We start from the raw sequence: 9,983 nt of genomic DNA, 5'->3' as shown, positions 1-9,983 counted from the left end.
AGTTGCAGATTTATTATTGATCACATGATTTCTGGGGGTTTTTATAAAACATCTAAGATTTTTTTAATCCTTAAAAGGGAATAAAACTCAACCCTAATTAAAAACACACTATATGGACACAGGTATTTGGCCACACTTGTTAAATACTGATTTCATTTGCAAACATTTTTGATACAAAATGGGCTATACTGAAGAGCTCATTGACTTCAAGTGTGGTACCATGATGGATGCTATCTTTGCAATAAGACGGTTTATGAAATTTTATCCCTGTTAGACATTCCACAGTCAACTGTCAGTGATATTATTATATCGTGAAAGCATTGAGGACCAACAGCAACTCAGCCACCAAGTGGAAGACCACGTCAAATCATAGAGCAATGTCATCGACTGCTTCGGCTCATGGTATGTAAGAGTCAACACTCTGCTGATTCCATAGCTGAAGAGATCTGAACTTCCCTGGCATTAATGTCAGCACACCAACACTGGACTGTGGAGCAGTGGAGACGTGTTCTGTGAAGTGATGAATCAGTCAGAAGGACAAGTCTGGGTTTGCCAGATGCCGGTATACCAATACCTGCCTGACTGCATTGTGTCAACTGTGAAATTTGGTGGAGGAGGGATAATGGCACTGGGCTGATTTTCAGGGTTTGGGCTAGGCTGCTTATCTCCACTGAAGGGTAGTCTTTTTGGACATTTTGGACTATACTATGCTTCCATCTTTGTGACAACAGGTTGGGGAAGGCCCTTTTCTATTCCAACATGACTAGTAAGACATGGTTTAATGTGGAAGAACTTTACTGGCCTGTATGAAACTCTGACCTCACCCCCATTGAGCACCTTTGGGATGAACTAGAATGGAGCCAGGCCTTCTCATCCAACATCAGTGCTCACCCTCATAAATGCTCTATTAAATAATTGGGCACAAATTCCCACAGAAACACTCCAAAATCTTGTGGAAAGCCTCCATGAAGAGTGGAAGTTGTTATAGCTGCAAAAGGGGTCCAGCTCCATATTAAAGTGCATGTATTTGATTACGTCATTACAGTGCCTGTTGGTGTAATGGTCAGACATCTGAATACTTCTGTCCATATAGTGTATGTTGTGTGCAAACTTCCTCTCTTAACTGTAGTCAGTAGCATGCAATGAGCTCCATCTTTATGTTTCACCACTAAACCTTGGTAGCATTCCAACACAGCAGATGGCCGATAAAGCTGCAATGTTGGATTCAGCATGGCATTGCTAAATGAAAGTTGCTACCTCTCACCTCTACAAATTATTCCTTTTATTATCTAATTCCCACACTGCCACTGTGATAAGACTTTAGACTAAAGGGTAAGAGACATGTAGAGTATTAAAAGAAGAATTACTGCTTAATTAGAGAACTACTGTAATATGATGAAGTCAGACTTGTATTACAAGATAATCACTCGATACTGTAGAGAAGGAATAAACAGCTGAGCTCCACCACAGCTTCTACTAGGGTGCAAATTAACACACAAGGCTGCAGATCTCTCTATCAGCTGTGACAGTCCGGTCACATTCCTTTGTTATGTGCTGTCCGATGGGTCTTCCCCTACGGAAAGTTACTTATTGGTGTGGATACAGCTGCAAAGATGGCTCCACTGACCGCAGCTACAAAAGGCATGGAAACACAACACATTGGCCGTAGCAGACCAGGAAAGAGGGAGGAAAAAAAGGTTGGGATTTTCTGAATGGATGGCAGGAGGGTTGAAGAACCTCGGACTTAGCCGTGTGCTAGCCTGTTTGTGTATTTAGTGTGTGTGAGTGAGAAAAAGGGAGAGGCAGACAGAGACAGGAAAGAGAATGTAATTCATCTCTTAAAGGGCAGATTCCTTTGTGATGTATGGTGTGCATAGAGCTCGTGTGTGTTTGTGTATTTAAAAAAAAAACTGGTGTGGGAGGTGTGAGCTAGCTAGCCACAACTCCTCTTATCGCTCCATGGAGCAATGTGGAGAATGAGGATTGTGGGATCTGCCCTGGTGATCAAAGACACATAGAAAGGCTGAGACAAAATCCCCCCTTCCTCCAGGCATGTCTTCCTGCTCTTCCAGCTCCTTCATTCACACACAGCAGATAGCATGTTGGCTAATGCTATGAGCAATTGCTGAATAAAGTGCAGAGGGAGTTCAGCTTTACACAGGAATGACATACAACACCTGCTGCTTTAAAACATGAACTTCTAAGATCATTATGAGTAACACTGTCATACATTAGACAGTTCAGGATTAGAGCTCACTAAACATTGCTTTTATCATTAACTCTTAGGGCAGTCACTCATTTTATAAAATGGAAAATAAACGCCCATCAAAACTTAGAAACACTAACCTGTCTCTAAGTAACACTGTCTACTAGACCAATGAGTTGGAGGCATTGACTGTATAAAACATGGATGTAATTGTAGTGATAGCATTCATTGGTTTCCAAAGTAAAATTTGAAATGATGGCAGTAGCCAAGGTCATCCATAGGAGGGGATAACGGGGAGAGCTTTATGGGCCCAACTGAGACCCATGGAGGTCAGTAAAATCAGAGTCCATTATAAAGTGAAGCTGTGATAAACATATTTTACTTTCAGCTTGAATAATAACCACTCTTATCAAAGCAACAAAAAACATTATTGTATCAATTCATGCTGTAGTAAAATATAGCCACTTTTTCTAATTGTAGAGCCTTTTTTTCTAAAACTGATTTATCTTTTTATTTGTGATGTTAAGAATGTGGATGGGCACTAGATGATAAGGAAAGTAATGTTAGACTTCAGAGCTAGGCCTTGATGTGCAAAAATGTAAGGATGCCAGATGATAAAGCATAAAAAAACGGGGACAAGTTTTTTGGAAAACAGTTGAATAATTGTGAAAAGAGGACAAAAGCGAGTGAAAAGTGGCAGAAACTGGTTTAAATAAGTTTTTTAAAAAGTGGCAAAAATTAGTTAAAATAGGTTTAAAAAAATGGTTAAAAAAAAGAGAAAAAAGTAGAAAAATGGGTTAAAATAGGTAAAAAAAAAAAGTGGCAAAAATGGAAAACAGTGGCCAAAATACGTTTAAAAAAAAGTGGTAAAAAAATTTGAAAAGTTTGCAAAAATGGGTTAAAACAGGTTAAAAAAAAGTGGCAAAAATGGAGACAAAAGTGGCAAAAATGGGTTAAAATAAGTTAAAAAGTGGCCAAAATTGGTACAAAGTGGGAAAAATGGGATTAAGTGGCAAAATCAAGTGGGTAAAACTGGGAAAACAGTGGCAAGAAACTATGCACAAATGGGTGAAAAAGGGTAAAATGGGTCTTCACCAAAAATTGGTGAAAAAAAGGGCAAAACCAGGACAAAAGTGGCAAAAAGGTTCCATGAGAAGCGCGGATGGAATAAGTGATGAAACGGATGAAAAAGTAGCACAAATGAATGATACCAACATCAAAAACCCAAAAGTAGCTTCAGACACTTTTCAAATCCAAAAAGAGGTAACTGTTAGAAATATAAAAGCACAACATTAAGAGTATCAATCATGATTTAAAAAATGTGTAGGGTATGTGTACTGATGTAACAGATCAGAGCTGTCAAAAAGTAGATCAGCCCATCTCTGAAAATAATTTTCAAAACTATAATCAGACACGATAATAATAACGGATAATAATATCTGGAACAGGAACATCTTTATTTATTATATTGTGTTGAAATGCATACTAAACAGCATATATATATAATTTTTTTTTTTTTTATGAAAAGACTTCCTTGGCTATTTCTAGGTACCCAAGGGTATGGTATAATGTTATCACCCCTGACCTTACCAGTCTGCAAAGCTGTGTTTTCCTGCTCTCATAATGGGCATTCAGCTAGACTGGCAAGTTGCATTTGCTTCATTTTTCAACATCAGATGTTGGTATTTGATTGGGAAAGAAAGCTTTTAGTTTTCTTTGCACCTACTGTTGTAAGAATCTGCAGACTCATTCAAAGTTGCAAATTTTGGTCTCTTCTGAATGTGTCTGACTCCTCACTTCAGTCTTTAGATTTCAGCCCCTGTGTGCAGACGATTAAGCTGATCATTGTAAGCTCTTCTAGAACTACTGAAAAACAATTTCAAATTTACATTATAAAGCAAAAGCAGTTACATTAACAGACTAGACAGTTATTAAGTGATCTTTACATGAATTAAAAATTTTATCATAAATTCCTTTAAAATAATCCAGTTCTATTCTATAACTTTCTAATATTTTAACAGCAACCTGACAAAGGGCCATAAAATAAAATTAGCTTAAAGATCTCATGATCACTTAAGTTAAGTACCTCAAACCAGCACTACATACAAAAGAGTTATTTGCAACTCTATCTGCTGCCCATTATGCTCGATGGTCTAATTCAGTGATACTCAACGTGTGGCTCTTTTGTGACTATTTATGGCTCTTTTGTCTTAATTTTTAATATTATCCCCCCAGAAAACCTCAAAAAAGGGAAACTGTTTTTGCCCTTTTTTCACAATTTTTTGCCACTTTTCACCAATTAGCAAGCTTTTGCCATTAAATACCACCTTTTCCTACTTTTTTTTACCCATTTTGACAATTTCTTTTGCAACTTTTACCCATTTTTTTGCCACTTTTATCCCATTTTTGCCCCTTTTCACAATTTTTTTCCCCAATCTTACCCATTTATTCTACCTTTTGTCATACCACTTTTTTCCTTGTTTTTTCCCATTTTAGCCACTTCTTGTTGCCACTTTTATCCCATTTTTTGCCCCTTTTTCACCATTTTTGTTGCCATTTTTCACGCATTTAAGCTACCTGTTGAGATTAAATACCACTTGCTTCCTCTTGTTTTGCCCATTTTTGCCACTTCTGTTTCCCACTATATCCCATTTTTTCCCCTTTTCACCCATTTCAGCTACCTTTTGCTACCAACTACCACTTGTTTCCTATTTTTTGCCCATTTTTTCCACTCTTGACTGGTTTTTGCCCATTTTAGTGATTTTCACTCATTTTTTGCCACATTTGGACCATTTTATGTCCCCTATAACTCATTTTTTGTCACTTCACACCCATTTTTTGCTACTTTCTGACCCCTTTTTCACGTCCCTATTCTCACCCCTTTTCACCAATTTTTGTTGCTTTTTGACCATTTTTGCCACCTGTAACTTATTATTATTATACTTCAAGCTGTTTTTGCTTCATCGCTTAGATCATGGCTCTTGCAAAGGTATTTTTCAAGAATTTGGCTCTTTGGTTGAGCAGCGTTGAGTAACACTGGTCTAATCTGTAATTCAGACACACGTTTAATAATGTACACGGACTCCAAAGTCTGACGTGACTTCCTGTGAAGGTGTGTATTTGTCTGAGGTGTGAGAGAGAAGTGTATGAAAGTCTCCATAGTCCCAGCTCTGCTACCCAGACTAACACTACATCTGTGTGTTGATCTAATAAAGAAACAGAAGCTGAGTGGAAGCATCTTAATAGGCAGCATGTCTCATCTCTCTGTCTGTGCATCCCTTGTCTTACTACTTTATTCAGTTTTTCTTCACCTTTCGTCTGCTCTCTTCATCGCCTCCCTTTGCTCCTCCTTAATGCACGTCTCTCGTCATGTGTTCATTTTTTCCCTGCCTCTCACTCATTTCTCTACCCACCCTCTCATACTGTACGTGCTCCCTCCCTTTTTCCTCTTCTGCTCTTTTTCTCCATTTATCGCTCCTTTCATCTATCACAGCCACCTCCTCCTCCTCATTTCTCTCACCCTCCCTCCTTGTCTCCGTTCTTGTATGCAAGTGGTGGGTCTGTGTTATCCAGTACCTTTCCAGACATCCCCTTGGCTGGGAAGCGAGACGGCCAGACAGACAAACAGGAAAACTGGATGACAAAAGGACAACCAGATCGAGGGAAAGACTGACAGCAGAACACCTGACAGGCAGGGGAAAGGCAAGAAGATGTTAACTGGTCAGGAGAGAGGTAGCACTGAGACACCCAGAGAGGCAGTCTGACAGGGAGACAGAGAAGCTGTCAGTAAGAGACAGCTGAACAGGTAGGAAGGCAGGCGATCAGGAGGCAGACAGGCAGGCAGAGCAGCCAGAGCAGGTCGTCACAGACCGATATATGTAGCAGCCAGTTAAGCTACAAGCACAGCATCCCAGCAGGCCACAGGGTCAGAGTGTGTACCACTGACAAACACTGCCTCTGTCTGGGCCTGGCATGTCACTGCAGGCATCATATGATTAACAGCATGGAGACGGGTAACCCTTCAATAACTGAGTGTTCAGCAGAGACTCTTAGGTGGACTTTTACAAACCTAAATGAATATAAAAATGGGGGGAAAAGTGAAATACAAGATTCATTTGGTGTCAACTCATGAGGAGTACATTTGTGCAAGAAAAAAAAAGACTGCAGAAGTTTTAGGCATGTTTGGGCAAAAATCTGAGGCTGAAGTAAGGCGTGCAAAGGCGAGTACACCCACCTGAGGGCCCCATCGGGCAGGAAGGAGAATTGACACAACCCAGGTCATGCTCTGGATGTCTTTGTACATTACCAAGGGCATGGAAAAATAATCTGATGAAAACAAAACAAAAACCACAGCTTTAGGGCGGAGTTATGGGCAGATGTGGCGCTTAAACATAGCCAAGGGTACTATTAGGGCAGGTAGGAGGGTTGCCACAACCCCCTGGTTGTCGTGTGTATGTTCTAAGCACCTGAAAACTGTTGGTGGTTGCTGGGCGTATTACCAGGGGTGCAAAGGCCTGGACAAAAGAAATGCTGTTGAGCTCGACCTTGGCTGCTGAGCGACACACGTACATGTCAAATGTGTCAACACTGACTCTGGCCGCCCTCCCTCCTCTCTTCAGCCCGGGGTTGTGGAACATCAGGACCTGTAAAGAAACGTTAGCGCTCTACATGCCTAAAACTTCTGCACAGTACTGTATATTTATATACTGTATATCAAGACACTATTTTGATATCAAATTGTCATTCAAGTGTTTAAATTTATACCCAAATTAAATCTGGCTGGGTAAACTTCCTGACTTGAATATTTTGTGCTTTTTATAATCAGTGATGATTTCAAAATTTTAAATTTTGGTTTTAAGACAACAGTTTGACAGAAAATGAGGTATGTTAAATTTGGCATTAAAATCAGGACATAATATTATTTTCAAGTGAAGTTCAGACATGTTAAATTTCATTTAACAACAAAAACTGATCCACTCATACTTAGTGCTCCAGTGTCAATGGAAAACTATCCTAGCATTCTTGTATGTTGCATGTTTTCTTTCTGTGCATTTATTTGATTTGAACTGTTGTCACCATAGACCAGTGATGGGCAACTGGCGACCCAGGGGCCACATGCGGCCATCTACCTCACTCATTGTGGCCCTGAAGTTATTTCAAATATGTAGAAATTTTAAAAATGAGGAAATATGATACAATCTGCTATGGATTAATGAAAAATAGACACATTTCTACAGTTATCTGTGTTTCCTGGTATATGTAAGTTTAATAAGAGATTTATTAAGCCTTAACTGTCTGTAAGAAAATGTATGCTTCATTGAATCCATATGTATAATAAAATAGAAAAAAATACTAAAATAACCATAAAGTTTTGTGTTAATTGCACTATAAAAACACTTTATACTGGTTCAAATCAAAAGTCAAGCTGAATAAATTTAGAATTAGTGTTTGCATTTGCATGATGAAAGTGTTGCATTGGTTCGTATTTTAATTAAAGTGATGATAATTCCCAGGATATTTGAGGATCTTTCAAAATTTTGTACAATTTGGTCCTCTGGTAGTGAGAATAAAAACTATGCAACCTTCTCAGTAACCAAAGTTGCCCTTAACTTCTATAGACCATTATGAAATAATGACCTGAATATTAGACAAACATGTGGCTTCTTAAAAATAGTGTTGATAACCAAATTACAATTAAGGTATTCAGTTTTAAACTAAAATTACGAATATTTGATTTTTTTCCTGTACCCCACCTGCCTAAAAAAACACTTTCCACTTCAGCTGATGTCTTTTTTTCCTGCCTAGGACTCCACAGACATATTCATAAACATGGCTGATATTAACAGCCATTATATCAGTGGCAAATATTGCCAGCAATTCTCATATCTGACAATATTTATGATTACCTCTTAAGATTTATTAGGGGATTTTTTTTTTTGCCTTTATTGGAGAGAAAAGACAGTGGATATAGTCAGAAACATGGGTGAGGAAGTGAGGAATGACATGCAGTAAAAGAGCCACAGGTCAGACTTGAACCCGTACATGGGGTGTGACCTAATCCCTAGGCCATCTGTGCCCTGATAATTATTTTTTTAAGCTAATAATACACCATCCATTACTGATATCATGCTGATTATTTAGTGCATTTGGGTCAAACGATAAAATGGATACAGCTTTTTAACTTCAAACACCTTTTGATTTTAGAGAGTTATTTTGGTACAGTTGTTATTGGTTCATTTGAATAATTTCACAATTAAAAAAAAAATGTTATCTTATTCATCATGCTTTATTGATACCTTGCATGAAGCACTTGAATTGCATTTTGTCAGAAATGTGCTTAATACACTGCGAACTTGAATTTGTCATATTTTTCACTTTTCTCATAATTTCTTTTTTACTTTCACGTATTTACTTGTTGCGATTTCTTATGCATTCAAACTGTAGGCCTGTTGCTTCTTCGTTAACTTCGTATTGATAAAACATACTATGATTGTTGTTGGTGTTATTAAAATTCAAGGATAGTACAGGTTTTGAGTCACTTTCTAAAACAAATGAAACACTTGTGATCAGATTCAGTTGTGAGACTCCAAACCCCCAGTCTGTCATTGTCACGGTCTGCAACATGTCCCCATAATTCAAGTCAGGAGGAATCTCTGTCAGAACAGATGTATTTCCTTAGCTGTGCCCTAGTAAAAGCCATCATGTTACTGTAAGAATGCCCGAAAAATAACCAAAGAGCGACACTCAGGAAGTGAAGTGATCAGACACAGGCTTGTTGAACTGGTGCAGCTCTCCAGTTTCACCATATGGTGAATATTTCACTCCAAGCAAACGCCCTCTGATTCCAATCACTCTGACTCAGCAGAATCTGTCGCCTTTCCTCTGTTCACCAGATGTGGCAACGGTTGTGCTTCTTTCTAGAACATAAACACCAATAAAGTGGCTCAGGGTTCAGACCCAGGGATGAATTTGTGAGGGCTAACCCAGTTGGACGAACTGACAGAAGCATTGCAGTACCTTATTGTTTCATCACAAAGTTGAGAAATGGCATGCTGGGCAGTCAGGGGAATGTAGCCTTTACAGTCCCTGCTGCAAGCTATTTCTGCAAGCTGCGCATTTCTTTTCTCAATGGTCTGTCACCCAGATCTGTACACCCTGGCTGTTTTCCTACTGGGTCGGGCCACAATGACAGGAAATCATGAGCCTCATTATTGAAGAACCTCAGAGAAAAAACAATCTCACATCCTCACAGCCTGAACAAAAGATGAAAAACATGCAACATTTCCAAAAACACAATTTAAAGTGCCAGGGACCAGCTCAATTTAAGTCATTACATTTACATACAGTTTAAAAAACTTTTAGAAAGCATGTAAACATGTTAGACTAACACTAACACCCCAAGATAACGCAGTTCAGACTGATTCATTCTTACACACATATACCCAATGCTTTTGTGCCAAAAGTAAAGAGTAGAAAATGTAGCTGCAAATTTTGTCTGTTTTCTGGATGTACAACTAGTTTATTGCTTGTTACCTTGTTAGCAAAGTCAACCAGAAGACACAACTAAGGAGCAGCTAAGGAGTACTACAACCCAAACTGGACTAGGCATTCTGCACATCCTCCACAGTTTCGCTGCTGGACTTTAACCCTGAAGTTGATGAGCCTAAATGCACAGTACAACAGAAGTCACATTGTTATCAGCCTTTGTATATTATCCTAAGATAGAGATAGCATGCATTTCATTTGTGACAAAAGTAAAGCAAAGAGTGCTTACAAA

Source organism: Cheilinus undulatus, linkage group 4, assembly GCF_018320785.1.
Source record: "Cheilinus undulatus linkage group 4, ASM1832078v1, whole genome shotgun sequence".
NCBI classification, from domain to species: domain Eukaryota; kingdom Metazoa; phylum Chordata; class Actinopteri; order Labriformes; family Labridae; genus Cheilinus; species Cheilinus undulatus.
Note: the sequence above shows the minus strand (reverse complement) of the source record.